This window comes from Vipera ursinii (assembly GCF_947247035.1).
Source record: "Vipera ursinii genome assembly, chromosome: Z".
Lineage (NCBI taxonomy): Eukaryota > Metazoa > Chordata > Lepidosauria > Squamata > Viperidae > Vipera > Vipera ursinii.
This window is the reverse complement of record NC_139517.1, coordinates 57,661,031-57,669,110: the sequence shown is the minus strand read 5'-3', so window position 1 is coordinate 57,669,110 and position 8,080 is coordinate 57,661,031.

Below are 8,080 nucleotides of genomic sequence, written 5' to 3'. Positions count from 1 at the left end.
AAATGACCTTGGTTCCCATGGGACAGTGAAATATTTAAACTAGCAGAAATCTTCCACACTCCATCCCATTCTTGTGGCAACCTAGAATAAGCAAGTTGGCTGCACCCTGGTTCATTGTAGAGTTGACAGTCAGACCCTCTTAAGAAGAAAGCTAGTCCTGTAAAGGAAACAAAAGTGCAGGTTAGGAATTCCCCCTGGGCTTCCTAGGATGTTTTTTTACTAACCTGTCTGCCTTCACATCAATATGTTTCACCCAGGTACCTTCTGACAAGGAGTAATCTTTACATTGTACCAAATATTGTAATTTTCCCTTATGTAATTTAGAGTCAAGGATGAGTTTTATCTCATAATGAGTTTCTTCCTCTACTAAAACAGGACCAGGCAATTTCTTAGGGATTGGCCTTAAGGATGACTCTGTGACTAGTTTTAACCAGCTGCAAAGGAACACAGGGCGAAGCTTCCCTAATAGCTGTGGGAGTTTTAACTGAACTGTGACAGGATTTATAATTCTGACTATGGGGAAAGGACCAAGAAACTTAGGTCCCAATTTCCTACTTGGTAATTTTAGTCCTTGATACTTGGTGGAAAGATAAACCTTCTCCCCCACATGAAATGGCTTCTGGGGAGATCGGTTCTTATCAGCCTGTTCTTTATATATCTTAGTAACTTGGGCTAAAGCTTTTTTTACATTTGCCCAAACAGTTTGCAAAGATGTCACCCACTACTCTAAGGTCTGTGAACCAGGAGGTTCTTGGGGGTATTTGGGCATAGGACAAACTCCTGACCAGTAGCTATTTTGAATGGAGTAAGTCCAGTGCTATTGTGTACAGTGTTGTTGTATATAATAATAATAATAATAATAATAATAATAATAATAATAATAATAATAATAAGCCTTTATTGTCAAAGTACAACATGTGTACATTGAGATTAGCTGAGCCTCCCTCCGTGCTCCCACCCCCCAACACACAGTGACAACAAACCCTCCATCCTACCACACCATGTGAACAAACTACACCACACACCGGCCTCCCAAGTCAATTCTGCATAAGTTCACAGAGATTATATCCCATTCAAAAGCCTAACAGCCCACGGATAAAAGCTGTTTTTCGGCCTGTTGGTACAGCTGGCTACTGTATACTTCTATATCTCCTACCCAATGGTAAGAGAGTAAAGAGATACTGTCCAGGGTGTGAGTCATCCCTGAGAATTTTCCTCACTCTTCCTGGCGATGTCATCCAGTGGTGTCAGGGGACAGCCCACAATGTCTTGTGCTTGCTCACTACCCTCTGTAATACTTTCCTGTCCGCGGCTGTCAGACCAGCATACCAAACCACAATACCATATGAGAGGACGCTCTCTATAGTAGACCGGTAAAAGAGGGTCATTAGCCGTTGTTCTACCCTGTTCTTCCACAAGACCCTAAGAAAGTGAAGCCTCTGTTGGGCCTTTCTAGCCACCTGGGTTGTGTTAACTTTCCAGGTCAGATCTTCACAACGGTAGACTCCCAGAAATTTAAAGGAGGAAACTCTCTTCACACAGTCCTCCCTGATGTAAAGTGGGGCAGGTTCCTCCTTTTTTCTCTGGAAGTCTAACACCATCTCTTTCGTCTTGCCGATTTTAGGTGCAAGTTGTTGTTACTACACCATATGGATAGTTTTTGTACCTCAGCCCTGTATGCTGTCTCATCCCCACCTGTAATAAGACCCACCATGGCAGTATCAGCTGCGAACTTAATTATCGCAGTAGATGGGTCAGATGATACACAATCATGTGTATAAAAGAGTACAGGTACGGGCTAACCACACAGCCCTGTAGTGTGCCAGTGCAAAGCTTTAGGGAGGTGGACAAAGTAGACCCGACCCTCACTGTTTTTAACCGGTCCCTAAGAAAGTCTTGTATATCACTTTGGTGAAAGGCAGAAGGTCTGTCCAATTAGTCTGTTGATAATTAACATAGCATCTGAGGTAGTGTTCCACCATTGCATTTGTATGTTCAGCTGATCCATTCATACTTTGATGAAAAGCAGATGAAAGCCCCTGGGTTTTATAAACTCCCTCCAGAATTTTGCAGTAAACTGAACCCTGCTATCTGATATAATCCTTTTCGGTGCTGCCTAGAGCCAATATATCTGTTTTAAAAATAACCTGGCTTGCTTTTGGGCAGATGGGAGTAATGAACAAGTGATGAAATGAGCTTGCTTTGAAAAAAAGATCAATGACAGTCCAGATCACTGTACTTCCTCTGCTCTAGGGTAATTCCACAATAAAATCCATGGCTATCCTCCCAGGGTTAGGAAAGATCAGCCACTTGTTGCAATAGACCAGGAGGTTTTCCAGGGCACTTTTTCATAGCTGCACAGGTAGCACAGCTTTGCACATAACTTTCAATGTCTTTTGTCATGCCTGGCCACCAAAATTGCTACCACACCAAATGCAAAGTTTTTAGAAAACCAAAATAACCATCTGGTTTTGCATTATGACTCTGTTGAAGGGCTTGAATTCTGAGGGATGCCATAAGGTTTAGTTTTGAACCCTTCCTGGCTAGTCCATCTTGAAAAGTCAATAGCAATCTATTGTATCTGAATCAGGGGTCTGTTTTTAGTTCCTCTTTGAGTTTTTGAGTTAGTTAGTTGGGCTTGTCAGATTTTCTCTGCATTTTCCCTCTCTTGGTTGCCTGAGAGGCTGATTGTGGTAGAGAAATTATGGAATTAATAATTTCCTCCTGGAGGCTTTTATATTGCGGCATTCTAGACAGAGCATCTGCTAGGAGGTTTTTCCCATCAGTGAAGCATTTGAGGGTGAAATTAAAACAGTTGAAATACTGCACCCACCTTACAGTATTTGTTTAGGGGACAATTTTCTATGAGTTTTTAGTGCCTCAGTCCACACTCTCTAGGCAACATAGAATACACCTTGAGCTTTGAGAGTTTGGCACCTGGTAGAATTTCAAATGCACAATTGGTGGTTTGGTGAGGAAGCAGTGTGTCACATTCCTTCTTGCTAAAACCCTCTGCCAAATCACGATATTCACTGGGAATAAGTTGGATCTCTGGTATTCATTCTACAGTGGCCTTTAGTGTCTCAAAGGGTTCCCCCTGGCTTTCAACTGCAGCAGCCCCCTTTATTTCATTAAGGTCGGTGGGTGGGAAAGGTCCTGTCACCAATCTCAGAGTTCTCCCACCATTCTCTCACCAGATGCTTGGTTGCCACTTATCTAGTTATGCCAAGACTACAGAATCACAATCTCTTTCACGTTAAGGAACACCACAAAGCGAATGCTCTCCCGATATTATTGCATCTCCAAATGTAACAGCTTGATTAGGTGCATCACAGGGGAATCTCTGATAAGGAACTCATCTGTGTGTTCAAACTTCATTGCTAGGGGTAACAGTTTGGCATGAATTCCCAGTTTAAGTCCTGTAGGGAGGTTTGTTAGGCACCTAGTGCAGCCTGAGTCGATTAGAACATCTAAGTCAGTCTGGACCCCTTTATTTGGCACTATAATTTTGGAGGGAATAGTGAAAGATGGGATGGATCGACTTACTACTGGATCATCTTCACCATCCTCATTGCTCTCATAAGGTGATGGAAGGGGCAGATAGTCAGTTGGAGCTTTTTCTTCTCCCCAGGATGAAGAGAAGATTTTGACAGCTTGTTCTTGTTTGGCCCAGTTAGATTTCTCTTGTCCAGCTCATGGTGGTTTCTTCGACTTGGCAGCTGGTATGGGTGCATTCTTGATTTGGGGATCAGGAGCCAAGCTCAGTGGCTCAGTGACCTTGCTGATCACATCTGAAGCACTTTATGGGAGCTCTAGCAGGTGGTTTGGGAGTGCTGACTGCAGAGGCAGATTGGGGACATTGACCAAATAAGCGCTTCTTTGGTTCCTGTCTCAGCTTCGACTCTGTGACTGCCGGCTTCTTGGGTCAATCCAACTTGATGTCTAGGGTCACTGCCGTGCTGTACCACTCTCAGAATTGGTTTGGAATTTCCTGGTAGGTGCACGCTTGGAGTAGGTCACAGTTCAGCCCTTGCTTGAAGTAGTGGATCAGCAATCGCTCAGAATTTGCTTCAGAATTCCCAGACATAATCCTTCACCAGATGACCACTTTTTTTACATACATTTTATTAGTTTTTTTTAAATAATCACAGTACTTAAAATATTTATCAGCAACATATTGTCTGGCTTTCAATGTCTAATTTACTAATACACATTAAGTTCCTTTCTCTCTACCTTGTTTATTTAGCCAATTATTCCATGTTCTGAAATAAACTGAATCTTCTTTCGCTTTCATCATCAATGTCAATCTATCCATTTCTGCACACTCTAAGATTTTTTAAACTAACACTTCCTCTTTTGTTAATTCTTCATTTTTCCAATATTGAACAAATACAATTCTTGCTGCAGTTAATATATGTAAAATTAAATACACTCTTTCTCATAATCACCTACAATTATACCTAATAAAAATAATTCTGGCTTAAACTCTATATGTTTTTTTGTCATTTTCTCTAACCATGTATGTTTTCTTTAACCAAATTTTTTTAGCTTTAGACTATGTCCACTAAAGATGGTAAATAAGTACCTGTTTTTTGTTTACATTTACAACAATTGTTTGATACATCTTTAGACATTTTTGCTAATCTCACAAGTGTTAAATGCCATTTTATATAATTTTTATATAAATTTTCTTTGTATGCTACCGCTTTTGTGATTTTCAAATTTCTTTCCCAAAGATTTTGCCATTTTTCTAGTTCTGTTATGTCCGAAGTTATTTACCCATGTTATCATTGTTTCTTTAACTTTTTCCTCTTCCATCTTTAAGCTTAGCATATATTTATAAAGTTTCTTAATCAATTTTTCATCTGATGTCACTAATATCTTATCAAATTCTGTCTGTTCTTTATTAAACCCAGATATTTTAACATCTTTTTAATATCTCATTTGAATTTGCAAATATGGCCACCATGATAAGTTAATACCCTGTTCTTCTAGTTCAGACATGTCAAATTCGTGATGTCATGTGACATCACGCGACGTATCAGGACTGTTTTGCCATTGCTGGCAATGGGGTGGGCGTGGCTACCATGTGATGCATCTGGCCTGTGGACCGGCAGTTTGACACCCCTGTTCTAGTTCTTGTCTGTGTTTTAATTTTCCTTCTTTATTCAAAATGTCTTTATAAGTCACAATTTTGTCACAGTTTATTAAATTTGGGTGAACAACTGTTTCCATTGTTGAAAGCCATCCAGGTATTTTCATATAAATTTTTGCTTTTATTTTTTCCCATTCTAGCAGAAGTGCATTTCTTATGTAGTGTTGTTGAAAGTATGTGTGAATTTTATTTTTCCCGTACCATAAAAAGGTATGCCATCCAAGTTATAGGTCGTGTCCCTTTAGGTATAATAATCTTTTATCTCTAAGGGCTATCCACTCTTTTAGCCATGTTAGAATGGTTGCTTGGTAATATAAACTGCAGTCTGGCAATCCAAATCCTCCATTTTCTTTTGCTTCTTGAAGCATTTTCAGTTTTATTCTAGCTTTTTTTCCTTGCCAAATACATTTCAATATTGATTTGTTTAATTTTTCCCCATTTTTATAGGTATGATTTGGAACAAAAAAAGTATTTTTGGTAGAATATTCATCTTCACTGTTGCTATTCTCCCCAGTCAAAAGTGAAACCAAGTCTGAAATCCCCTTCAAAGAAAAACACTAAAACAAAGCTAAACTTCCCTCCCCATTGCTATGCAGCTATGGTGGGCTTTCTAACCAAATGTTCATGCCCCCCCCACCTAATCAACAGAAATGACTTTGGTTCCCATGAGACAGTGAAATATTTAGACTAGCAAAAATCCTCCACACACCCACTTATTCTTGTGGTAACCTAGAACAGACATGTCAAACACAAGGCCCACGGGCCGCAACCAGCCCCATATGTTGTTCCGTCCAGCCTGGGACCTGCTTTGGAAAGAGCGAAGGACTGGCCTGGATTTACAACTGGGTTGCATCCATCCAAGCCAGAATGCACTCAGCCTTAAATCCATGGGGCAGCCCTACCCCAGCCCCTGGGTCCATGTGCAAGCGGAGTCTGGTATCCCTGCTGGCTGCCTTGCCCTGCAGGTTGACTTCAACCAGGACGCTGGCACTGGCTGTCTCCTGTGCACACACCCGGGAGGTGAGGCAGAGGCGGCAGGGCAGCTCCTTGCTGGTTCCAGTGGATCTTAGGCTAAGTGCATTCTGGCTTTGATGGACACAACCAGGTTGTAGATCAACACCCCACCCCCACCAACAGCTCTAGCCTCACAGCCACGAGGCATCCCTTTCAATGGGACTGCCCCTGCCCACCCATATGGTATAGTAATGTCTGGCAGCAGCATGTTAGTGCTGGCAATCTCTCCCCCTCCCATCACTGCTTCTTGAGTGCAGGGGAAGGAAAAGATGAGAAGTTGAAGGAAGGAACAGAGGGAGGGAGGGAGGAATGGAGGGAGAAAGAACAGAATGGAGCAACAGAGGGTGGGAGGAAAGATGGGAGGAGCGGAGGAAGTAATGGAGGGTGGGAGGGAGGGAAAAAAGGGAGAGAAGGAAGGAACAGGGAGGAAGGAATGGAGGATGGGAGGGAGGAAGGAATGGAGTAAGGGAGGGAGGGAAAAAGGGAGGAAGGAAGGAACAGAGGAAGGGAGGGAGGGAAAAAGGAAGGAAGGAAGGAACAGAGAAAGGAAGGAATGGAGGATGTGAGGAAGGAAGGAACAGAGGGAGGAAGGAAGGGAGAGTGGGAGGGAGGGAGGGAAAAAGGGAGGGAGGAAGGAAGGAACAGGAAGGAAGGAAGGAAGAAACAGAAGAAGGGAAGGTGGGAGGGACCATGTCCTGGCACTCATCCCGGTCTCATCCTCTGCCGGAGACCCTCAGATCTGCCACCATCCTGCCCAGGCACCGCTGAAGCGAGTGATGTCGAGCTGGCCACGCCCACCCAGTAGGCCACGCCCATCCCAGCCACATCCATCTGGCCCCCTGAGAGCAACCACAATGCTGATGCGGCCCTCAATTAAATTGAGTTTGACACCTCTGTCCTAGAACAAGCAGGATGATTGCAGCCTGGTTCATTGTAGAGTTGACATAATGCTTTTAAATAATAATAATTTTAAATCCAAAAAAAAATATCTAAAATCATATTAGTTTTGATCTGTAGTGTTATGTAATCTAAAAAATTCTGTGTACTGTCTACTGACATGAATGAGAATGACTGAGTTTGAAATTCACATTCACATGTAAAATTTTTTTTTGTAATTGCAGATACTTAGCTGAACATGGACAGCCAAAAGAATTTCCCCATTGGGGACCCTTGTCACAGATCGTTACAACTACCGAACCACAGAATTCTTTCAATAAGAGGGAAAAGGAACGACTTACAATTTGAAAGAACATTTGTCTCAGTGGCACAAGTTTAAGTTTCAAAAGATAAATGTGCAACAATAAATTGTAACATGGATTTCTTTTTAAAAATCAACACCCTTTCAGTATTTGTCTTTATGACGACATAGAAAAGCTTTATTCCATATAATAATGCATTCCTTTTTGGCTTTCAGTTTATCAGATATATCTTTGTGCAACCATGCAGGTTTCTTCTTGGATTTCTTGGTTTTCTTTTTCAGTGGTAGTGTGCTGGCCTGGGTTCTTATATGATCATATTTTTCAGAGTTTCCCAAGCTTCTTGAGTTGTTTTCCCCTTTAGGATTTTCATCTAAGGAATCTTTCTCAAGCTTTTTCTGAATTTGTTAAAATCAGATCTTTTAAACTTTAAGACACTGGGCGGATTATGTTCTATGGCTTGTGTTTGAATTCCAATATGATGTAGTCACTCTCACCCAAGGTTTCGTCAACAACTCCCTCTATCACTTGTCCTCTATTAGTAAGAATTAGGTCCAATATAGCTTTTCCTCTAGTTCGTTTGTCTAACTTTTGGATAACAAAGTTGTCAGCTAGGTTGATTAGGAATCTGTTTGATCTTTCACTTGCTGCAGAGCTTGTCTTTCAGTTGATATCATGGTAGTTAAAGTCTGCCTTTACTGCTGTGGTATGGTTC